This window comes from Natator depressus, chromosome 1 (genome assembly GCF_965152275.1).
Source record: "Natator depressus isolate rNatDep1 chromosome 1, rNatDep2.hap1, whole genome shotgun sequence".
In the NCBI taxonomy this organism is placed as follows: domain Eukaryota; kingdom Metazoa; phylum Chordata; order Testudines; family Cheloniidae; genus Natator; species Natator depressus.
In genome coordinates, this window is record NC_134234.1 from 337257683 (window position 1) to 337283616 (window position 25934).

Sequence of the window (25934 nt, forward strand, 5' to 3'; positions counted from 1 at the left end):
TACATATCAAGGAGTGGAATTTGCTGGTGCTCACAGACAACATAGCAGCCATCTTCTATGGCCTTGTCTACACTAAAGGGAAAAGTCGATCTAAGCTACGTAATTTGAGTTATGTGAATAATGTAACTCAAATCGATGTAGCTTAGATCTACTTACCGCAGGGTCCACACTATGCGACGTCAACAGGAGATGCTGTCCCATTGATTCCCCTTACTCTTCTTGATTAGGTGGAGTACAGGAGTCGACAGGAGAGCAATTGGTGGTCGATGTAGTGGGTCTTCACTAGACCCGCTACATCGACCGCTGATGCATCGATTGCTGCAGCGTCGATCCTCCGATAAGTGTAGACAAGCCCTGTGTAAAGAAACTAGGCAGGGGGTCCAGTAGATGAAGTTATGCCAAGAAGTGATCCTCCTTTGAAATTTCTGCATTGCCAGTTCCACCACCTAAAAGGAGCTTACCCTTCCTGGAGTTCAAAACACTCTGGCAGACCATCTGGGTAGGTTGTTCACAGGTCACCATGAGTGGTCTCTTCGCTCAGATGTGTCCAGGTCCATTTTCAAGTGGTGGGGGACTTCCCAAATGGACCTGTTTTCAAAGAGAGCAAAGAAAAATACATACTTTTTTTGTTCCCGAACAGGTTGTTAGTCCAGGTTTACTGACACAGGCTTTCCTCCTATGCTGGTCAAAAGGCTTGCTGTATGTCTTCCCTCCTGCCCAAAGTCTTGTCCAAAGTCAAGCAAGACTGCACTCACCTTATTCTAATAGCCCCAGCGTGGTCCCATCCACACTGGTTTTTGACTCTATTAGACCTGTCGGTCAGATTTCTGCTGTCGCTGCGGAGACATTTAGATGTGATCTCCCAGGACCATGGTTGCCTCTTTCATTCTAACCTTCAGGCCCTCCACCTGACAGTGTGGATGCTTCATGGTTGACAATCTTGGAAAGAGATTGCTCTAAGGGAGTGCAGGAAGTTCTGCTAAATAGAAAAAGCCTTCAGCTAGGTCTACTTACTTTGCTAAATGAAAAAGAAGCTCTATTTTGTCCAACAAAGAAAGAAAGGGGTTTGGCATACCTGGGGGGCCTTTTTTCTGTCTAGTAAACAGACAGGATCTTCTGTCCAAGGGAGGCCCCCAACCCTTGTGGAAGAGTTGGATAGACTGTGGCCTACTAGGGCCCTATAAGACTGATGGATGGCCTCTGGTAATGTGTTAGCATGCATAAAGGAACTTGTATTGTTTTTATATGTTTTCTCCTGAATGCTTTTACCTTAAGAATATATGTGCTTACTGAGAGCTTGTGCTTACTTGTAACTGCTGGCAATACACTGTTCATAGCCCTTGAAAAGAAAGCAAAGCACATGTACTGGCCTTTAGGCAAACTGGCTTGTTGGGGATATTGTAGTGTACGGGGTGGAGCTGGGCAGCTTTAAAATTCCTGGTCAGAAGGGAATGGGACAAGGGTCTCTGCCCAGAGACACGCAATGGCTGGAGACCTGAGACTTGACTAGGACTTCTGGTCTGAACCATGGAGAGAGGAATACAGCATTGTTACCCTGAAACTGTAGCAGACATTATTATTAATTTAATTGTACTACAGTGGTGCCTAAAGGCCCCACCTAAGATAGTGAACACATTGTGCTAGGCCCTGTACATACCTGTGGTGAGAGACAGACAGTCCCTGCCCTGAAGAGTTTATAATCTCTATGGGTGAAATATTCAAAAGCCGCAAAAGTGTTTTAGGAGCCTAACAATGCTGACTTTCAACAGTAGACTTTTCTGGGTGTCTATTGTGAAATAACTTTGGTCAGCTCAGTCTAGTTCCCAGTGGACATCTCAGACAACAAGGGCATTAACTGGCATACTTGGCAACTGGATGTCTCTCTACAAGAGATGCTACAGCTTAAACAGAAGTGAGGGGCTCGATGCAGAAATAATGGGGTGAAGTCCTACACCCTGTGTTATACAGGAGGCCAGGCTCACTCTAGATGATCACAGTCGTCCCTTCTGGCCTGAACAATCTATTAGTCTTGTTTGGTAGCTTCTGAGAAGTGAAGACATAGAGCCTGAACTATCGTTCCCCCCTAACTCCCCCCCAAATCAGCATGAAGCACTGCCACTGTACGTGCTGTAACTGGTCTGTGGACAGAGGGATTCAATCTCTATGACTGTCAACGTGGCAAACACAAGCACAAAATTCTCACACGTGCTTTTTATTTACGACACACAACAAACTACCTCAAAAGAATATTATTACGGTTGCAAAGCCAAGTACTTAAGTTAGGACATGTCAGAATTAAGGTTACCTGACCAAGACTCGCCACTCAGTAATATTAAAACTAGACTGGACAGAATGCTAGTAAATATACAGCTGGGAACAATTCTGGACGATCTTTTCAATCGCTAGATGGGAATGAAAACTTACTTTACTGAATGTTGTTTTTCTTCATCAGGCACATTGGTTTAGGCTTGTAGAGTTACTTACGGGTGTTGGGCTGTGGATACTGGTTTGTTATTGTAGGGATGCTTATGGAAGTTGAACTTCAAGATCAGATCCGAGATCAGAGCTGGAGTAAATAAGTGGAACTCTCAGAACTCTTTGGGCTAAAATCAACTGTTGTATAAGTCACTCTTCAGCCGTAATGCAGTCAGAAAACAGCTGTAAGTGGCTGCAAGTGATAAGATAGTGTAGCTTGCACTGATTTGGCATTCAGCGTGTGTGCAAACTAAGAAAAGCAGCTAACAAGAAGGTGTAGCAGCAAGCAGATCCCCTTGCCATATTTTCGTACACTCTCATGTTAGTTGTTTTGCATGCTATGCTGCTCCTTTTTCATTGGCAGATAAGTTACACCTACTGAATGCTGAATTAGGGGAAGTTACATTGCTTTCCCACTTACATCCTAACCAATAGAGCTGGTCAGGAATTTTTCATCTTTTTTTTTTTCCATGCAAAATGTGTTTTTTGCAAAATCGAAACTTTTTGTGGGAAAATATCAATTTTGCCCCAAATTTTCAACTTACAACCAGGAAAATCAAAATGAAACATTTCATTTCAGGTCAGATCAACATTAATCTGCATCCAGCTGAGCTACCTCAGCGACGTATTGGAGTTTTTCACTGGGTGCCCCCATTATCCCTTATGGGCCAGGTTCATAACTGAACTACCTCTCTCATGACACACTGCAGTTTGTGCTCTGGCTAAGCAGACACAGTGCCTCGTGGGAGATATATTCTAGCTGGGGAATGCATGGAATGGAAATTCCTATTTTCAATCAGCTTTACTAAGCCATTTATAGGTGGGGCCAGATCCTCAGCTAATATAAATTGGCATAGCCCTATTGAAGACAATGGGGCTACACTGATTTACACCAGTTTAGGATCTGTCTCCTGAGGTGTAGCTTTTACTACTGTACATTGCTGCTGAATTTGGCCCTGTGGTTCTATGAAAGGTTAGTTTCACTTGCTTTTAGTCGCTTGTAGGACAGTCCTGTAGATTTACCTCTACCCTTAACCCACAATCCCATGAACCCGAGGTTAATGTAGAGGTTCAGAGTGTGCTAAATACAGCTTTCTATAGTGCATTGTATGATTTATCATTTCCTTGGGATCATGCTGTGTGTCCCAGCACTGTGAGTCCATTTTTGCATACGTTACATAATTAAAGAGAAAATTTTTGCTTCTCTAAAGCACAACACTGTGCTGGTTCAATGAAGGCAAAATTATGTTAATACAGACTCAGCAATTTGGTCTGTTTTGTGTAACATCAAACTCCCAGGGAAAATGAATCCCAAAGAAAACCACATCACTGGGCTGGCTAGGTTGAAGAGGCAAATTATTTTAATACAAAATAATTAATCTATATGCAGGAATGGTGTGTGAATTTTGTCTTCATTTAAAGAAGATATTTTGCTGGACAGTTTAATGTAATTAGGTAAAATTTCCCAGTGAGAGAACCTCTATTATATATGAACAACTGACATTTTGTAAATGACTTTCATGTTTTATTTTAGGTTTTCTTTGATCCTTTAATAACTTTATACATAGAGAATTTCTCTCAAGACTATCTTATTATTTCCTGCTTAGTTGCTTATGAGGTTTCAACTCTGTGGTCCAAATTAAGCCCTACTGTAAACAGCTGCAATTCCATTGAATTCAGACTTGCACCAGATCTGAATTTGATTCAATGACTGAATTTTATTTAGGCCCCAATTCTACTCCTATTGAAGCCAGAGGCAAAACTCCCATTGATTAACAGGGAAGCAGGATCAGTCCCACGAATTTTAATGAGGCCAGAATATTCAAAACTAGGTACCTGCATGTTGGCTCCAAAATCTACATTAAGGCACCTAAATACGAAGCCTGATTTCAAGTGATTGCTGAATATTCAGCGCTTTTGAAAATAACGCCACTTATTTAGAGGCTTAGTTAATGTGGAACCTAACTTTGGGCACCCAGTTTTGAAAATCTTGAGTGGGATTTTTCAAAAGCACCAAAGAGACTTAGAAGCACCAGACCCATTGAAAGTCAACTGGATTTGTGCTCCTAAATTGCTTTGGCCCTTCTGAAACTCGATTGCATCCCTTGTCCTGAACGTTTGTACTTTATGAGAAGGAATTTAGATGCTTATATAGATAACAAGAATATAAAAGGTTGTAACAGTAAAGAAAAAAATATAACCAAGCATTTTAAGAAGGATATAAACCCTCATATTTCATGGCTTAAGCCAACCTCTAACTATTAGGGGTCCAGAAGAAACTTTCCTTGGTATCAGGTTATCCCATAACTGTCCACTGTGGGATTCCTTGTACCTCATCTGAAACAACTGATACTGGCCAGGACGACAGGATACTGGAGTAGATGGATGGCTGATTTAATCTAGCATGGCAATTCCTCTATTCCTCTGTTCCTATTTATACAGAATTATCTTTGTTTAGTGCCATTATTAGTTTACCGTATTTATGATGTTCTCTTCATATGGTTTAATCCAATAGTAGATATTCTTGCATAAAGAAATTTGGATGTGTATTAATTTAAATTCTATTCTTTATTTGTAATTTATTAAATGTATGTCTATATTTTTCTTATCCTCACTCTATCATCATGATAGAATAGAGGCAATACATGCAAAACTAGCTCGGTCCGATACGAAAAATGCGAAATAGCTTTTGAAAGAAGAGATAATTAAGTAGGGCCCAGTTCTGCTCTTGGTTACACCAGTGTAAATCCAAAGTAACACTGCTGAAGTCAATGGAGTTACACCAGTGTAAAACAAGTAGAAGTAAAATCAAAAAGCCAAAGGAAACTCCTATGGTAGATTTAACCATTTTTGAATATTTTTTTTCTTACTGCTGCTGAATTCCTTAGTAAGGTGGGACTGAAAAGTTACTTTCTGAATGTTGTTTTTCTTCATCAGGCACATTGGTTTAAGCTCGTAGAGTTACTCACGAGTGTTGGACTGTGGATACTGGTTTGTTATTGTAGGTCTGCTTATGGAAGTTGAACTTCACACACACTGGGAAAGATCCTCATTTGGTGTAAATTGGTGTAGTTCCTATTGACATCAGTGGAGCTGCGCTGATTTACATCGGCCGAATTTCTGGGCCTTTATTGTAGGATTGCGTTAGGATGTTCTGCTGTCCACACTGATTGCTAAAATGCATTGGGTGGAACCACTGGTTTGTTACACTCGTGCTGCACTGGACTGCTGGCAATGATTCAGTTGGAGGAGGGTGGGAGCCTTTTTTTGTTTGTTTTTAATAAAAGCAATGAAAAATCTGGTGTTTTATAATCAAATAGAGAGAATTAAATTAGCAACAGACCCAAATCTAAACCTTTTATCCAGCCTCTTCCCTTGGTTTTCATGTTTCAGACAAAATGGCACTTGGTTCTTAATCAGCCCTGATTGAGGATTTCGTTTTGCCACCCAAATCAGCCTTTTTTCCAATACAAAAACTAAAAGATGACCTGTTCCGGCCATCACTGTGTTACACTAAGTTGCTCACCGGGCAATTTGGAGCCTTAACTACAATGAAATCTGCCCATGGCACATATATGTGCCTATGAGACAGCCGTTCTGGAAGCAAAGCAGGACATTGCATATTACTAGCTGTGAGCATTCAGAAATCCTGGGTTACCACCCAAAAATCATGTCACTGGCTTAAAACTCATGAGGGTTTTTTGTTTGTTTTTTATAATAAATATTGGGCTCTTTTTATTTGTCCTTTATGAGCCCTTGGGGTTCATGTTTTCAAGCTTTTCTCTGCAGCCATGAGGGCTAGAAACTTTCTCTTTTTGAAATGAAAGCTGAGATGCTCACACAATCACCTTGTTGGGGACACTGGGGCACGGCCACTAGGTAACTCGAGGGGATGGAAGACCACGAGTGTCGATGAAGCCCCCTCGCACTAGGCCCAGGTGTCCTTGGCCCCCCCTCCCGCCTGGAGGCACTCGCAGCAGCTCTGCGTACTAGGCCCAAGTGTCCTTGGCTCCCCCGCCTGGAGGCACACACAGCAGTTATGCTGAGAATCTGCAACAATATGCTGCAGAGTCAGACTGCCTGAAACTAAGCAAGGCCACACAGGGCAGATATGGAAGAACAATGCTGAATAAAGCAGCTTTATGTATAGTTTAACAAATGATACAGAGAACCAGGGAACTAGCTGGGAACTGGATTGGCTGGCTATATGGATACTTGGGGCAGCTTGCTATTGGATAAGTGTGCTGGGAAAAAGGATGTATAAAAGCCTGTGTAACTTCCTGCTCTGTGTACAGGATTTGAGATTCAAATCTCCCTGTACCTATTTGAAGCTTCAAATAAACTTTTCTGCTTCTCTACCCTGTTGTGATTATTGGGTGTAGCACACCGGGTAACGAACCAACTCAAGCTGTTGTTCAGCCTCTCGGCACTGGGTGCCGGCAACAACCTGAATTCAGGAGATGGAGCTTTAAGGTGCAATCCTGGATTCGCTGAGTTCAGTGGGAGTCTTGCCATTCACTTCAGCGGGGCCAGGACTTCCTTAACAAATATCAGAAGACCTTTGATGTTATCTGGAGATCTGGCAACCCAAAAATCGCACAGAGCCACCAAACACTGATGGGGTGATGTCCTGATAATGCATTGCAATGCTTCCCACAACGTATCACGGTCACATGCTGATGCAGTGAGCTGCCACTCACCCCACAGGGCAATACCAGATGTCACTTGGATATACCGTGGCTTGCCCTGAATCCATTTAACCCTTTCAACCCACCACCCCTCTCCTCTCTCATGAGTGGGGCAGGAAGGGCTGCTGCCTGCTCCAGCCCATTTGCTCAATGGGCTGCTTTGTTTCTACCAAGCAGAGCAAGAAGAGCTCTAATCAAACATCTAGAAATGTCATTCAGGGCCCCAAAGAGCTTCACATGATTAGAGCCATTGGTTTAAAGCTGCTGCTTTAAACAGCTACAGCTAACAGGCTTGATCTTCAGTTCGTATGAAGGAGTGCACATGAAATAATGGATCAAGCCCAATATCTGAATTATTTTGGCTATTGAGAAAAAATGAAGTCGGCGAGGTAGGTAATGTGTCATTACATTTGAGACCCATTAGCTACAGCACTGATATGCTCAAATTCGTATTAGGTGACGTCTTGGGCCCACTGAAGTCACTTGACAAACCTCCCGTTGACACCTATAGAGCTGCATTGATTTACACCGATTGAGGATCTGGCCCTATACGTTTACATTTTTTAAAGCTCTGTAATGTGTAAAGCATTCAGTTGAAATGCTGAGTTATACCAGAGATGGGTTTTTCCCAGAAGGTTTCAGATCAGACAGATATATAGGGAACATCTGTTTTTCCCTTATGGAATATTTGAGTGTATGGAGATATCCTTGGATGAGAAGATTATAGGCTCAAGGGGGTTTAGTAGTCAGTGATGGAAAAGATCTATTAGATCATCCAGTTCATTGCCCTGCAAAGACAGGATGGAGTGCCCCAACAGGGAGCGTATCAGACATTAAACCAACACTTAAGTGTTCATTACACACTGAAACAAATATATCACTCTTTTGCTAGTTCTATGTGAAATTTGAGAAAATACCCGAACTCTATGAAGTTAAACAGCATGGTCCAAAGGATAGGGTATTGGCCTGGAAGTCAGGAGATCTGAGTTCGGCGTCTGCAACTGACTGTCTCTGTGACCTTGGGCAAGTCACTCCATCACTCTGTGCCTCGGTTTCCCCATCTGTAATGTGGGAATAATAATACAAACCTTCCAGTGTAAAGTGCCTTGAGATCTATAGATAAAATATGTTCTCTACGAGCATTGCTGCAGTTTAGGCTAACCTAGAAATCAAAATCCCACCACTTAATTTTGTTTTTTACTAATAATAATGATTATCAGATACATAGAAAAACACAGCATGTTGGGGAAGAATCAGAATGGCTTTTGTAAAGGGAAAACAGCTCACCAATTGATTGGAATTCTCTGAGGCAGTCAACAAGCATGTGGACAAGAATGATTCCCAAATCCCAGCTGAGTGCCCTAACCGCTGGACTAAAGGTTATAAAGGAGGCTTCTCCCTCTCAGCCATCAGTGTGGCGCTAGGCATTCACAGCCACTGTTCTTGCAAGAAAGGGCTTAGGCCAGTGAGGGGCCTGGCCCGTCCACTTTTCACCAGGGTGGACCCTGCCCCCTTCCCTGGGTGCCTCCCTGCAGACCGCATTTAGGTATCTAATTCCCTGAGAGGGCTGAGCTTAGCATACACCCTTCTTCTCAGCATCTGCTATTGGCTAGCTTAGGCGGTTCCCTGCCTAGCATGCTGGCCTTGTGGATCCCTTTCTTAGGTGCCTGTCTCTTCCCGTTCATTGTCCAGCCCAAGATCTGAGCATTCCATTGGGTGGCTGGGCACCTGAAAGTTAGACCTGAGTTCCTTTGCGAATTTGGGCCTGCATGCTTTCCAGGAGTGCCGAGCGCCCTCAACTCACATTGACTTTAATGGGCATGGAGGGTGCTCAGCACGTCTTGGAAGCGCTCAGCACCTTGCAGGTTCAGGCCCTCATGAGTTAAACAAGCATCAGTCTCATGGAGACAGGCCCTACTGAAGAGTTGACAGTCTAAGGACAGAGTCTGATCTCCTTTACCAGTCGGAGCCAGTGGAATTTTTCCTGATTTGCTTCCGACGAAGCTATTGTTATTTATATTGCAGGAGTGCATAGACGCAGGGCCGGATTTACACCTTACGTGCCCCTAGGCACAACATCTTCAGCCCTCACCCTGCTCCAGCCCCACATGCTGGGCGGCGATCCACCCACGCCAGGAGCCCAGCCACCCGCAGGGGAGCTGTGTGTATTAACTTTTTAACTTTTAACTTTTAGGTGCCCCTAGAACACCGGCACCCGTAGGCATATGCCTACTGTGCCTAATTGGAAATCTGGTCCTGCCTGGAGCTCAGAAATGATATGAGTCCTATTGTGTTAGGCGCTGTACAAACACAGGTCTTACATTCTAAATAGACAAAGGGCATCATTGTCCCCAGTTTAGAAATGGAAAACCGAGGCACAGAGCGATTAAGTGACTTGCCCTTGGCCACACAGGAAGTCTGTGGCAGAGCTAGAAACTGATCAAGATTTCTTGTGTCCCAGTGCAGTACCTCACCCACAAGAGCATCCTTCCTCTCTAAGGCCCCGACTCAGTGAAGACTTAAATGCACATTTAACTTCATACACGTGAGTAGCACCACTGAGTTCTCAAATGCACAGAGCTAACCATGTGCAGAGACCTTTGCAGGTTAAGGCCCAAAGTGACATAAGAATCTGGCTCTAGTTACAATAGCAGCAGATTATCACAGGAGCACTGCAAGGTTGAACTAAAGTTTGCCAAGTGCTTCTCAGCTGAGACGTGCTATACCAGTGGAAGGTATTATTATTATATCACACCGTAGAAAGAAACAAAAGAGCACTCTAGTAAGACATAGAATTTACAAGAAAGTAGACATCAGAGCCTTGACAACGTAACAAAAACTGAATTTGTTGACAACCCCCGGGCTGGGAGGGAGATTATAAACAAATAAAAATGTCTAAATCACTATAGTGCACTAATTTATTGTCAGTGGCCTCTTTGAGAAGGAACATTGCCAAACAATTCAGTTGCAGTGTAAATTATGCAGAGTGCAACACTGGGGAAAGTGGCAGCTGCTCACCCAACTAATAGAAATATTGAAAAATCTCTGCCTGATAATTTATTGGACTCCTCGAAGACTACAAGAGCAAGTAGCTGGCCCAGAATGTTAACTTGCTAACAAGTCTTTATGCAGTTTACCTGTCATATAAATAATGGAACGTTTCCCTCTGCATGGCTTTTTACATTTATTAGCTGTATCCATTAGACAACAGCTGTATTCTTGGGATGTGGAGGGATTTGCCTCTAATAACTAACATTGGGCTTCATCCACTGAAATCTTGGCTTTGATCCTGCTCCCAATTAAATAAAAATTCTGAGCCATTTCTGTCTCTTCTTGTTCGAGCCCCTTTGTGCCCTTCAGGTGGCATGGAACCAGGATCTGGCCTTCACTGAGAATTCCCATAGGAGGGCTCTCAGCTAGTGTAAAACTGGCATCTATGCCAACTGCATTCCCCACCAAACTCAGCATAAGGAGCATGCAAAGGGAAAAAGAAGATCTCTCAGGGGAGGGGCAGGGCATGCCAGGGTCAGGGCAGAATGCAGCTGCATGTTACCAATTCTCAGCTGGCAAGCTGGGGACCATAGACAGCTAGCGTAACATAAAGCAGTCTCTGGGCTGCTCTAAGATGCGCCAAGGTAGTGATCAGGGTTGGAACAGATGCATGCAGGCAGCTCCTTAATGTCTCTACTGGTCTCCTGGACCAAGTGGACCTCATTGAGAGGGAGTCTGGCCTTTCAACAGGAACAGGATTGGGCCCTTGCTTCTTTAACAGTAAAGATCCCAGCTGGCTCCTTCATCTTTATGGTGAGGATTTAGTGAACTAAAGATTCATGAGACGAAAACCAGGCCATTCAGGGTTTCTGGCGAGAGTGATACTGTCACCAGGGAAAAAAGCTGGGCCCCAAACTTGCTTCTGGGGATGGGGATGAAAGCAAATTGCAAGGAGGTGCGTGGGATTAAAGGATGCTGGCAAATCACATGCTGCAAAGGCAGGGAATTCTTTGCCTCCAGATACTGTCCACTCATATTCCCTATTCTGGTCACTCCTCCATGGACATACCCTAATGGGAATGTTCACTGGGACTAGAGAAAAACTTCTGGGGCAAGATCTTTGAAGTCAAGGGAACTACATCAGTTTACACTGGCTGAGAATCTGGCCCCTGACTTAAATTCCAAGCATCTCTTATTTCGGGGTGGTATTCCAACCATCTCCAATTAGAATTCAATATATTTAAACACATTCTAGGAAACTAATGTAGCTTATAAATCACTAGCAATCGCCATAAACCACAGCTATAAACCTTTGTGCTGAAACTAGAATGTCTTCCAGGGCCACATGCTAGTTGGAACAGGGAGAACGCTGTCCATCTCTGCAGAGGGATGGCCATAATCAAAGCCATTTGACACAAACAATATGTTACACTGCCTAGGAACTGAAGAGCCATCCTTTGTTTTAAATTAATGGCTGCAGCTACAGTTAAAAGCCTGTCATTTGCGTGGCACAGGAACAATTGCCTTGCAAGGGCGTGATGTGAAAATGGAACCTTTGGCTGCGTGTCAACAATGTACCACTAATCCTCTCTTATCCACTCGATGGGCTTTAAAGCGTGACCCTTTCTTGTCTCTGCTTCACCCCTCCCAGTCTGAAACAAAATTGTAGCCTGCGAGAGGTACTTACATACACGCTAACTCATCATCCAGTCGGTCTCTCCATGCCTGTCCCTTGGCCAGGGTGACAGTCCTCCGGGCGCTGTCATCCTTTGGAATGTCACACAGATCTTTGCTTCCCTGGGTTGAAATGAACAGGGAGAGCGGAGCTCAAGAGCAGAGTCCACTATGGACAACTCCACGCAAGTCATAATGATTGTGTTTAGTGCCCAGGTCCTACGTTAGTGGGAACTCAACAAATATGACAAATCAGAGAGACAGAGAGAAGACAGGAAGGATGACCTTGTGACTAAGGCACTGGATTGGGACTCAGGAGGTCCAGTTCTCATATCTGTCACCATCTTACTCTGTGATCTCGAGTAAGTAACAATCTCTCTTGGGCTAGGTTTCCCATCTATAAAACGGAGATGATAATAACACATCCAATCTGCCATCCTGTGTCTGTCTTACCTATTTAGATTGTTGGCTCATTGGGGCAGGGACCGTACATTACTGTTCATGTACAGTGCCTAGCACAATGGGACCCAGAGCTTGGTCAGGGCCCCTAGGTAATAGCATAGTACAAAATAAATAATAACAATAATAATAATTAGGACCGTCAAGTGATTAAAAACATTAATTGTGATTAATTGTGCAATTAATCGTGCTGTTAAACAATAATAGAATACGATTTACTTAAATATTTTTGAATGTTTTCTACATTTTCAAATATATTGATTTCAATTAAAACACAGAACACAAAGTGGACAGTGCTCACTGTCTTTTCTATTACACATATTTGCACTGTAAAAAACAAAAGAAAGTGTATTTTTCAATTCATCTAATACAAGTACTGTAGTGCAATCTCTTTATCATGAAAGTTAAACTTACAAATGTAGAATTATGTACAAAAAACCTGCATTCAAAAATAAAACAGTGTGAAGCTTTAGAGCCTACAAGTCCACTCAGTCCTACTTCTTGTTCAGCCAATTGCTCATACAAACACGTTTGTTTACATTTGCAGGAGATAATACTGCCTGGTTCTTGTTTACAATGTCACCTGAAAGTAAGAACAAGTTTTCACATGGCACTATTGTAGCTGGTGTCACAAGATATTTACATGCCACATGCGCTAAAGATTCATATGTCCCTTCATGCTTCAACCACTATTCCAGAGGACCTGTATTCATGCTGATGACAGGTTCTGCTCAATAATGATCCAAAGCAGTGTGGACTGACATATGTTCATTTTCATCCTCTGAGTCAGATGCCACCAGCAGAGGGTTGATTTTCTTTTTTGGTGGTTCAGGTTCTGTAGTTTCTGCATCGGAGTGTTGCTCTTTTAAGACTTCTGAAAGCATGCTCCACACCTTGTCCCTCTCAGATTTTGGAAGGCACTTCAGATTCTTAAACCTTGGGTCGAGTGCTATAGCTATCTTTAGAAATCTTATATTGGTACCTTCTTAACATTTTGTCAAATCAACATGAAATGTATGGCAGAATGCAGGTAAAACACAGAGCCAGGAGACATACAATTCTCCCCCAAGGGGTTGAGTCACAAATTTAATTAACATATTATTTTTTTAACAAGCATCATCACATGGAAGCCTGTCCTCCGGAATGGTGGCCGAAGCATGAAGGGGCCTCCAAATGTTTAGCATATCTGGCACATAAATACCTTGCAATGACGGCTACGAAAGTATCACACGAATGCCTGTTCTCACTTTCAGGTGACGTTTTAAATAAGAAGCGGGCAGCATTATCTCCTGTAAATGTAAACAAACTTGTTTCTCTTAGCGATTGGCTGAACAAGAAGTAGGACTGAGTGGATTTGAAGGCGCTAAAGTTTTACATTGTTTTGTTTTTGAGTGCAGTTATGTAACAAAAAAAATCTACATCTGTAAGTTGTACTTTCACGATAAAGAGATCGCACTGCAGGACTTGTATGAGGTGAACTGAAAAATACTATTGCTTTTGTTTATCATTTTTACAGTGCAAATATTTGTAATAAAAATAATAACATAAAGTGAGCACTGTACATTTTGTATTCTGTGTTGTAATTGAAATCAATATATTTGAAAATGTAGAAAAACATAAGGAAGTATTTAATACATTTCAACTGGTATTCTATTGTTTAACAGTGCGATTAAAACTGCGATTAATCGAGCGTCATTTTTTAATTGCGATTTCTTTTTTTGAGTCAATCGCGTGAGTTAACGGCGATTAATCGAGAGCCCTAATAAATAAATACATAAATAATAAGGCTGGGCAGAGCACATTATTTCACAACCCTGAGCTGAAAGGAACATCTTTGAGGAGCTGATGGCAGTTGAATGGCAGATGGACCATTCAATTCTAGGTCTCAGCTGACAAAATGCATGATGTGATGGTGATTTTTTATGATGTGGACAGCCTGTGCAGAAGGAACTGGACCAAGACCACCTAGCTCATTGAGCATAACCCACCGGACAGCCATAGACATTAGCAACCTTTGGACACCACTGAAGTACTGATCCAAAGCCCTCTGAACTAAATGGAGAGATTTCCATTGCCATCGGTGGGCTATGGATCAGGCCCAAAGAGATTAAATGGCTTGCTCAAGGGCACCCAGGACATTTGTGGCAGAGCCAGGAACTTAACTTAGAATAGAGTCCCAGCCCAGTGCCTTAACCTCAAGAACCAGCCATCCTCGGAGGCAGTTAAGGTGTCATCCATATTACGACTGTTAACTGTGTTGTATCCAACTCAGGAGACTGTGGTACTGTAATCAATTTCCCTGGTGTAGCTGTATTTTTAGTGTAGACAGAGCCTAAAAGGAAATAAGGAACTGAGACAGGTCTAAACCACACAGGATTAAATTTGCCCCCATGCAGCAGACCAAAAGAAGGCCTATGTCCTTTTCAAGATCTCAATGCTTGAGGCAACCCTTCAGGCCATTAGTGGCATAGAGGCCTGTTGTGGTTTTCTGCGTCCACAAAGGATAGGTAACAGAGTATCTTGCCCCATGGGCTGCAGAGTCTGGGGCTGAGACAACCTGAATACAGAATGAGCCCCACCTGGAGGGGAATCAGGCAGTTCCCCACAAAGCAGCGCTAAAGCCTAGAGAACTGCAGCTAGGTCTGTAGACACTGCAAGGAGCAAGAAGATGCCTGTAAGGACCTACGTCAGTGGGGAAAAGCTGAAGAAGCAGGAGAGAGTGGGAGAAAGCTGGGAAAGCCTGTAAAGATGGGCTGGGATGAAGAGTGTTTGTGCATGTGTTAATCAGGAGAGAGATACTGACTTGCTTGGGGCCGAGAGGGCACAGTATGTAAGAGGCCTAAACAAATTGGACCCCTTGTGGGGATTGTTTAAGCCCACCTTTGAACCGTGAGCCCTTAAAGGGCCCCTGTCAAGGTTCCTTCCCCACTCTGAACTCTAGGGTACAGATGTAGGGACCTGCATGAAAAACCCCCTAAGCTTATTTTTACCAGCTTAGGTTAAAACTTCCCCAAGGTACAAACTATTTTACCTTTTGTCCATGGACCTTATGGCTGCCACCACCACCAAGTGTCTAAAAAAATAACAGGGAAAGAGCCCACTTAGAAACGTCTTTCCTCCCAAAATCCCCTCAAGCCCTACACCCACTTTTCTGGGGAAGGCTTGGTAAAAATCCTCACCAATTTGCATAGGTGACCACAGACCCAAACCCTTGGATCTTAAGAACAATGAAAAAGCAATCAGGTTCTTAAAAGAATAATTTTAATTAAAGAAAAGGTAAAAGAATCACCTCTGTAAAATCAGGATGGTAAATACCTTACAGGATAATCAGATTCAAAACATAGAGAATCCCTCTAGGCAAAACCTTAAGTTACAAAAAGACACAAAAACAGGAATATACATTCCATTCAGCACAACTTATTTTATCAGCCATTTAAACAAAACAGAATCTAACGCATATCTAACTAGATTGCTTGTTAACTCTTTACAGGAGTTCTGACCTGCATTCCTGCTCTGGTCCCGGCAAAAGCAACACACAGACAGAGAGAACCCTTTGTTTCCCCCCCTTCCAGCTTTGAAAGTATCTTGTCTCCTCATTGGTCATTTTGGTCAGGTGCCAGCGAGGTTATCCTAGCTTCTTAACCCTTTACAGGTGAAAGGGTTTTTCCTCTGGCCAGGAGGTATTTAAAGGTGTTTACCCTTCCCTTTATATTTATGACAGCCCCAAAGAGGGAGAAACAAAGGCAGGGTGCCACTGAGTGACCTTTGGCCACCACGAGATGCTTGTGAGGTGGCTGCATGATATTATGGGATAACACATAGAATAAGGTACTGAAGCGAAAAAAAGTATTGCTTTAGTACTCATATGGCCCCCATCATCATAAAAAGAAAAGGAGTACTTGTGGCACCTTAGAGACTAACCAATTTATTTGAGCATAAGCTTTCATGAGCTACAGCTCACTTCATCGGATACATCAAATAAATTGGTTAGTCTCTAAGGTGCCACAAGTCCTCCTTTTCTTTTTGCGAATACAGACTAACACGGCTGCTACTCTGAAACCCATTATCATAGTAACAAAGGCCTGGTCTACACTGAGGGGGGAATGATCTAAGTTACGCAACTTCAGCTACGTGAATAACATAGCTGAAGTCAACGTACTTAGATCTACTCACCGTGGTTTCTTCGCTGCGGTGAGTCGACTGCTGCCGCTCCCCCGTCGACTCTGCCTGCGCCTCTCGTGGTGCTGGAATACAGGAGTCGACGGGAGAGCGCTTGGGGTCGATTTATCGCGTCTAGACTAGGCGCAATAAATCGACCCCCGCTGGATCAATCGCGGCCCGCCGATCCGACAGGTAGTATGGACATACCCTGAGTGCCTCATGGTCTTCAATATATTGATCCTCTCAGCATCCGGAGGGGCAGGGCAGGGCTATGATTCTCACTCAGGCACCAGGGCCCAGATTCTTAAGGTGCTTCAATAGCTTGGAGGAGCTAAGCCTAAGTAAACACCCCAAAGTCACCAAGGGAGTCTAGGACAGAGCAGGGCCATGAACCCAAGTTACCCAAGGCCGAGAGTAGCACCTTACCCACTGAACCACCCTTCCTCTCATGTCATAATTTTAAACCCTCACCACTGTTTATTTCTTCAGCCAGAGGGCAACTAACGAATGGGCTTGAAAAGAGGCTGAAGACCAACCAAACACTGAGGGTGTGCAGTAGGACTGCTGGCCTCGTCGACTCCTACAGCATTGTTCCCCCCGTGATCTGTCTTGAAACTAGCACGGCAAGTTTATGACAGCGAGGAAGGGGAATCGCAGAAGGCACTGGGCTGTAACCTCCTGCTTAAGGAACCTATAAATCATTTAGAAACATACTACTGAGCTTAATAGAAGGCAATAGAACAAATTAGAACTAATAGTGTTACAAAAATCTTGTTATTAAGCAACAACATATTATACCCATATACATCATTGGGATGCTGTTTAGCTAGCCACTGTGAGAATATGTAAAAATGATGGATTAGCTCTCTTCCCCCCCTTCTGATTATAAAGCACATTAGCTTAGACTCAGAATATTAAACTGCACTATAAAATACATTATTAATACGTACAGCAACCCTCTTTTATAGCCTTATGACGGTTTATGTCAACGGTATCCTTCAGAATGTGACATTAATAAAACTGCTGCAATAACATAGCCTCTAAATTGGCCGTTACTGGTAATGAGGGAACAATTTGGTAGGGGAGTTCTCTGGCAGAACTGAAGGCCCGTTATTAGTCTGATGGAGGATTAATTAATAATTATTCACTGTCTAATGTAAGTGTGTGATGGTCTAGGTCTCGGCTCCCCTGTTGTGTTTTCTGTATCCTCATCATAAATATGCTTCTGTGTAACTGTATGTGGGTTTTGGCTAATCATTTAAGCGTGTTGGGGGATTTTAGAACGAGATATAGGGCCCGATCCTGCACCCTTAATACCCTCTGAAGTCAAGATCCGGCCCACAATGTTCCCCCCACCTCCCCGCGTGCTCTCCACACGCCTGGTTTTTTGTACCTTGAACCTGGCTTTAGTGGGAGCGTTAGCTCCTTGCAGGATGGAGCCCGTAAGGCCTTGATCCCTCAAAGACTTGATTAAGCAAGTAACTTTACGCCAGTGAAAACCCCCATGGAGCTCCATGTGTGGGGCTGATTGTTCTATGGGACTCCTCCTTTGCTTAAGTCTTTAGGGGGGCTGAGTGCTGGTGCTTCAGTGTGATGCTGAGGAACAGCCAGAGAGAGAGAGAGAGAAAGAGAGAGTGCAAATGACTCCATAACCTGAGGGGCCGGTCACTCCTGTGAGATTGGGGAGGCGGGGCCACCTGGGTTCCAGTCTGTGCGCCAATGACAATTTAATTATTTATACAAACTGGCATAGATTCAACAGGGGGCTGGGACAATTTACCCTAGAAAATCCAATAGGCTGGTAGTTAGGGCATTTACCTAGAAAAAAGGGAAACTTTTCACATCTTTGCTGCAGAATGAGTGTTCAAACCTATGTCTACGGTGTGTGTCCGAACCACTGAGCTGTGGGTAAAAGGGAGCCACCTCCTCTGTTCTGCACCTCAAATCCCCTTGTGAATCTAGCCCTTTGTTTCCAAACTTCCTTCGCTTTATTTTTTTAGAAACAGGTAAAAGCAGAAACCACATGAAAGGTTTTGTTTGACCTGAAACAATTTCCCCCCCCCAACTTTTTGACTCTCCAAAACATCTGAAATAAAAAGCAGTTTCATGATGACCCAAAAGTAAATATTTTTTCGGAGCTGCCAGTAAATTGAAAAGTGTTATTCACACAGCTCTAGTGCTGAAAGCCTCCTGAAATGACAGACTTATATTGGGAGTTTCATTAGGAAGATTTTTTATGGGGAAGATTTTTCAAAGTGTCTAAGGGGTTTAGGTGTATGAGTCCATAGGCCTTCTACATATAAACCCCTTCGGTGCTTTTGAAAATCTCCCCGTACAGCACTGATACCAGGGAAAAAAACATTAGGCTACTCATGCTAGCTAGTAGCTGTACTTCACCCGTATACAGTGGGTCTGGGACAAAGCCTAGAGCATGCTTATGTCCCCAGATCCCACAAGCACTTTCACTTAACTTACGTGAGCATGCCCTAGAGTTGTATTTTATTGCATTTTAAAAAATACTTCCAGCAGTGGCTCTTGGTTCATACAAAAAGCGGAAACAATTTTTCTGGATCTGGAGCTCTTTGCAAGCTATTTGCTCTGCTAATGCTATAAATCATCTTCCTAAGCTACGAGCTAATAGCGCACTGTTAACTAATGCCATTTAATCACAAACAACTAGTTTTGAATAGACTCATCTGGTCAGATCTGTTAGGCTTGAAATAGCAAAACAGTATTAGCGTGGAAGCTTTTTAGATTATTTTTGGAACTCAGTAATAAAGTTGTTGGCCAACAAAAGGGACCAGTATCCTTCCCTTGACATCATCTGAACCTTTCTCGTATGTCAAACCATTTTCTCTTAGCAATTTATAACAAAGTAGCTGGGCTATAGAAACAGAACTGGGTGAGGTTTTTTAATGGCCCTTGAAACGTTCCAATATGGCAGTGCACCATATACACTAGGATGAAATGTTCATGGACACGTGATGTGATGAGTATAGTTAGATTTGGGTTCTACTCGATGGAATGTCCTACAGAACTCAGAAGTGTATCTGAATGTCACCTCATAACTGACACACACGGAGCAAATATGCCCTAACATTGCTACAATTACTGGAGATTTTCGTTTAGCTCAAGCACAAGAGCCCTGTGGTCCTGACTTCTAATCCCACCAATGAAATGTGGCCACACTGGATGGGCTCGCTGATAGCTATGAAGTCCATTTGACCACGGAATCATTATAGCCTTATCTTACTTTTTAACTGACTGCTAGACTCTTCCTTTCTGGATGAATAAGTGAATAGCAAAACCCTGTCTGTCTCTCTCTCTCTCACACACACACACACCTCCGCTCCTGCCTCTGGACTTACTAGGGAAACCAAAGTTGTGTCCATTAGCTAGTGACTAGACACTAGTTTGGATGTATGCAGTTAATAGACTCTCCTAGCCAAGCTCCTCTTGCTGTATTTACACTCTGTACATTACCACAGCCAGGAATCAAACTTGTATCCACTTGGTCTAAGGACCGAGTGTCTGCCAGGCAGGCCAGCTGACAGGAATTCCAGGCCCCAGGGCAGAACAGTCAATGGGTCCCCACGCATGCACAAGCCGTGCCCGTGCAGACATGGTCTGCCTGACATTTGGGTGGTGCTGCACCTGCGCTGGCTGGTGCCCACTGATCTGCCAGCTGCGCTGCTGGGTGCGCTCTTCCAGCATGGCCAAGGCTTCCACATGCCCACCCGATAGGGTTGCCAACTGTCTAATAGTGCAAACCCAAAGACCATGCCCTGCCCTGTGCCCCGCCCCTTCCCTGAGATCACGCCCCTATCCTGCTCCTTCTCCAAGGCCACGCCCCCCGCTCACTCCATCCACCCTCCCCCCGTCACTCGCTCTCCCCCACCCTCACTCACTTTCACCATGCTGGAGCAGGGGGTTGGGGTGTGAGAGCGGGTGCGGGGTGCAGACTCTGGGAGAGAGTTTGGGTGCAGGAGGGGTGTGGGCTCTGGGAGGGAGTTTGGGTGCGGGGTGCAGACTTTAGGCTCGGGCAGGGTGGTGGGGTGCAGGAGGGGATCAGGGGGTCAGCGCTTACCTCTGACGGCTCCTGAAAGTGACCGACACACCCCTCTGGCAGCGGCTCCTAGGTGGGGGGTCCAAGAGGCACTGTCTTGGACGCTGTCCGCAGGCACCTCCCCTGCAGCTCCCATTGGCCGCAGTTCCCGGCCAATGGGAGCTGTAGAGTTGGTGCTCAGGGCAGGGGCATTGTGCAGAGACCCCCTCCCTGGGGGCTGCAGGGACATGCCAGCTGCTTCCGGGAGCAATGCGGAGCGAAGGTGGGCAGGAAACCTGCTTTACCCTGACTGTGCTGCTGGCGGTGGCAGCAGTGCCCGGGGGCCCCTGGGCCCTTTTAGTTTGCCCAGACCCCTGAGCAATTGCCCCTTTTGCCCCCCCCCCCCCGTTGGTGGGCCTGCTGCCAGGTGAGCTAACAGGAAGCCTTTCTATGCCTAAGCAAGCAGCCCCTCTTGTGGAAGCTGTTCTTTATATATTTTATGGACCACAAAGGGATATAGCCGGGTCAGATTTCCTAGAAATTGCATTCATCTCCTCTGTGACATTGTGCAGGCCAGCTATAGTTAAGGACTTTAATTTGTTTTCTGAACCAGATTTCTCTTTTCGACAGGAAAGGATTGATAGATAGATCTACCGTGTCCCCATGCTGCTGGAATGGTGGATAGATCTCATCATGTCTAATTTAACTAGGGGTGTTGTATTCATCCCCATTACTACAGTATTTGAGCATTTCCCACATTAAATCAATTAGCAACAGTGAGGTCCTGAACGGCCTTCATGGAGTCTTCAGCTCTTCTCCACCTCTCACATAGGAAACTCTGCTTGGGGGGTTTTGTGGGTTATTCTGCTCCTATGGAGGTTCCAGTGGTCCATACCATGACTGGCAGCATCATGGTTAACAGCCCTGCAACACTGGGCCAGCAGCTTCGTGGTGTCATTTATCTGGATTCTTTTGAAGCTCCTACAAGATCCCACTAATATCTCAGTGGAACTTCATACTATATCTGGTACATTGAGCAACACCCAGGATAAATTTACCTGTAGCACCTGCAGCATTGAAACAGTTAATTACAGAGGGTTATAATTTGCTGATGAATCACAGATGCTGCAATTGCACATGTGGAATTTATAAGATCTCAGGAGGAGAAAGTTCCCCTGAATATAGGGTTGCAAATGCCACCTGTTCAAGAGATGCCCCACAGACAGTACAATGCAAGCAAGTGCTTAAGGATCTGTAAAGTAAACAGAAACTGCTACTAGTACTCTGTCCGCTGGCTAAATCACAAACATCCAGCTTTTTCAGTTATCTATCCAAGGTGTGTCATACATGGCTACAGGAGAGAGAAGGAATCAAGCCAAATTTAAGAGAGCTTGTGAGTCATTTTACTTGGCATCATTTAACCTATGTCCTGTTGTTAATAAAATTGTTTTTTTTTACTATAAACCCACTCAGTGCTGTGTTTGCAGGGAAGTGGATATTTACCCCAGTTGCGTTAATAAGCTGCAATGTGCTTTTGCGTCTTTGGCGGAGCAAGAAACCTTATTATTTCTCTGAGCTGTCCAGTAGAGGGCTGGACACTTCAGGGCACATGGTTTTGGGGAAATTTGGGACTGGGAGTGTGTTGGGGTCCCCTTGCTGGCTGTAACCAAGGCTGGTAGAAGACAGAGTAAGGTTGTAGACAGACTGCTGGGATCAAAGCTGCTGAACCAGGTCTGGCAGCATAGCCCACAGACATTCAGGGTGTGACCTGCATGCTTGTGGGCTGGCTGTGAGCATCCCAGGCAGACAGCTACAGTAGCAAAGCACCATAAGACACCCCAGATTGCAGGGCAACAGTGACACAACCCTTATTGATCTGAATTGCACCTCAGAATGTGACATCTGGTTTTTTAGATTGTCTTCTAAAGACTTTAATGGCTGGTAATGTGTTAAAAAAATAGAAGCCAGCTCTGATTTTGAAACTTGAGTTCAAAAGGATAGAGAGAGAAGTTCAAGGTGATATGATACCATCCTCTATTTATAGCTTTGGCTGTATCACAGCAATAACACACTCTGTCAGCGTGTCTTTCATGTGATCAGCAAAATGAAAAAAGATTTAGTTGAATCAGAGCCCAGGTTAGATCTGTCACTGCTAGATTTTAAGTCTGTTTTCCTTTTCCTGAAAGTCATATATTTTTTCATTGACAGATTCTCTTTTCTCCCTTTAATTCTCTTCATTATTATTTATTAAGGCTTCGATCCAGCAAGGCACTTTAGCACATGTTTAGCTTAGCAAACAACTAGTTCCACTGAAGGCAGTTGAAATCAATAGGATTTTAAGTAAAGCATGAGGTTCAACAAGGACAAGTGCAGAGTCCTGCACTTAGGACAGAAGAATCCCATGCACCGCTACAGACTAGGGACCGAATGGCTCGGCAGCAGTTCTGCAGAAAAGGACCTAGGGGTTACAGTGGACGAGAAGCTGGATATGAGTTAACAGTGTGCCCTTGTTGCCAAGAAGGCCAATGGCATTTTGGGATGTATAGGTAGGGGCATTGCCAGCAGATCGAGGGACGTGATCGTTCCCCTCTATTCAACATTGGTGAGGCCTCATCTGGAGTACTGCGTCCAGTTTTGGGCCCCACACTACAAGAAGGATGTGAAAAAATTGGAAAGAGTCCAGCGGAGGGCAACAAAAATGATTAGGGGACTGGAACACATGACTTATGAGGAGAGGCTGAGGGAACTGGGATTGTTTAGTGTGCGGAAGAGAAGAATGAGGGGGGATTTGATAGCTGCTTTCAACTACCTGAAAGGGGGTTCCAAAGAGGATGGCTCTAGACTGTTCTCAGTGGTAGCAGATGACAGAACAAGGAGTAATGGTCTTAAGTTGCAGTGGGGGAGGTTTAGGTTGGATATTAGGAAAAACTTTTTCACTAGGAGGGTGGTGAAACACTGGAATGCATTACCTAGAGAGGTGGTGGAATCTCCTTCCTTAGATATTTTTAAGGTCAGGCTTGACAAAGCCCTGGCTGGGATGATTTAGTTGGGGATTTGTCCTGCTTTGAGCAGGGGGTTGGACTAGATGTCCTCCTGAGGTCCCTTCCAACCCTGATATTCTGTGATTCTATGTGGCTAAGTGCTTTGGCTCAGGGCCTTAGTCAGTGGTCTGGTTAAACATTTCAGCTAACCTTGCCTTCTTGATAGGGACTATCTGAGACATCATTTTCTTCGCTGAAACATAGAAAATAGGCCATGACGAAATGTCAGTTACAGGAGATGTCAAGTAATTTGTTGTTGCCATATTCAATTATGCTTTATGATCTTCAGTCTCATCAGTATAGCTAGTAAAAAAAAAAGAGCTTTCCATGCCATGGGAAATTCGGAGGTACCAAAATTTGGTTTAGTCCCAGTTCGAAACCCAAAGTCAAAATCTCGGGATTTTTTGCAAAACAAAATATTCCAAAATATTTCGTTTCAATCAGGTAGAAATGTTTCACTTTGACATTATCATTTCGATATTTATGCTAGATCAGATCATAATTTACGACATGAAAGTCGGCTTTTGTACTGTGTACAGTTATAATTTAACCAGAATCAAAATGAAACATTTCAATAATTGCCACTGAAAAATTTGACTAAAGTGACACAATCCCACAAAACGTTTCAATTTCATTGAATCAGCATTTTCTGACAGGAAAATGGTTCCCTCGGAAATGTTTCTACCAGTTCTATTTCTAGGCTATACAGAAAAAAAAGAAAAAAAAGAAAAAAAGAGGAGTTACAGCTTATGCCTAATCAAAAATTCAGTACTATCTAGTGCCCCTTTTTAATGCCTGGAGTAATACCTATGCCAGCAAATCATTGAAGCACATGTCTAAACCTCATCCCTTGTTGGCAAAACCCTTAAACACGTGCCTAGCTTTAAAGCATGTGCCTGTGTCCCATTGAAGTCAAGGGCTTTGCTGAACAGCGGGGAGGAAAGAGATTTATTTTAAAAAAAACCCCACACATTTGTATCAAGTCTGAAAGCATGAATAGAAATTAACCTCTCACAGACTCTTCATAGGCCTGTGCAGGACTTCGAAGTCCAAGCCTTTGCCATTCAGAGAAGACTTTTTCCGAACTTGCACTGTAGGCCTGTGACACACCTGTGCACTCCCACTCAGTAACTGCAGTAGGTGTCTGCTTCTACAGATAAGACTTCATAGGCCCTTTGCTTCATGGGTGTTCCACCTGCAACGGACTCCCTACTATGAAACGATCATGGGAAGTGAGGGCGAAGGAAAAACTGGCTGATTCTGCAAAGCAGACGGTGGTGGCTTTCAACCCAGACTATCCTCTCTGTCCTTTTACTGTTCTCCTCCTCCCTGCCTTCCCCATGCACCCCTGTCATCTCCGTTTTGGGTAGGGAGTTCCATTCCTAAAGCACTGGCCTGTGCAGACACGTCTCCCTTGGAGCCAAGCTCTGAGATAACTCGGAACCACTCCCAGGGCACCATGGGCTACTGTAGAAAAAAAGGAGGAGGAGAGAGTGTGGTGGATGAACTGCCAGCCTTGATGGGACCTCTTGTAAGGGGAGCAGCAGCTGAGATGTTTGATAGGATCTAGGTGGGGCGGCTGTGGTTGGCATATGGGGTGTGGCACGGTAGGTCAGAACTGGCTATCTTGAAGCACCTTGCTTCTGTGGCGGAGATGCACCTTTCTTCCAGTCAATGACATGACGACAGGATAAATCGCTGACGATTGCTGTGTGTGGCTCTACCGACGCAGTGTCTCAGCATGGTCCTGGGGGAAAGGTACTCTATTCCAGACAAGTCCTAAAACCTATGTGGGTTATTAAAGATCCTATGGCATTTTTGACAAAAGAAGGTTTGTTCATATCAGTTCCCTGGCCAGATTCCTATGTGAGTAATTACATTGTGCCTCCATAAACTGCCCCAGCAGTTTCAATTGGATACAGTGTTTTGCTTCGTGTCATAAAGTGGTTGTGCAGAACTGGCATGTGCTGTTCAACAGCTGTCACAGTCCAGCAGTGGCTGGATTCCGGCAGTGGGTGAAATGATTTTTTTCATGGAATACCTTAATATAGGAATTGCTTCACCCACCTCTGGACCATGGCAGCTGTTGAATAACACATGGCGTGATTATATTATGCTTCAATTGTATATAGCAGAAGTCATGTTCGGATTCTTCAGCATGAAATGCAAGTAGATCAAATGGAAGATATTATCTGCATGATTTTATTTAAATACAGACAGGAAACTCTCATTCATCCGCATAATCTAATTCAAACACCAGCATCACTCCTCGCATGGGGGAAATGGCGAAGGTAGAGCACAGCTTATTCCTAGCCACCACCAAACACGCAGATAGCTGTGGCTGTTACTATAGACTCGCTCTTCAACGGGTGTAAACTGGCCTAGTTCTACTGACATCAT

General features: G+C 44.1%; 1 long non-coding RNA gene across 1 annotated transcript in view; it reads right to left on the reverse strand.

Annotated features, from left to right (window-relative positions):
- Positions 1 to 333: 333 nt before the first annotated feature.
- LOC141980920 (uncharacterized) overlaps positions 334 to 25934 on the reverse strand; it is a 177240-nt gene continuing 151639 nt past the window's right edge. Inside the window, exons 3-4 of the long non-coding RNA XR_012637630.1 lie at positions 462 to 588; positions 334 to 367 (exon numbers count right to left, since the gene is read on the reverse strand). This is a non-coding gene — a long non-coding RNA (uncharacterized LOC141980920). The remainder of the gene's footprint in view (positions 368 to 461; positions 589 to 25934) is intronic.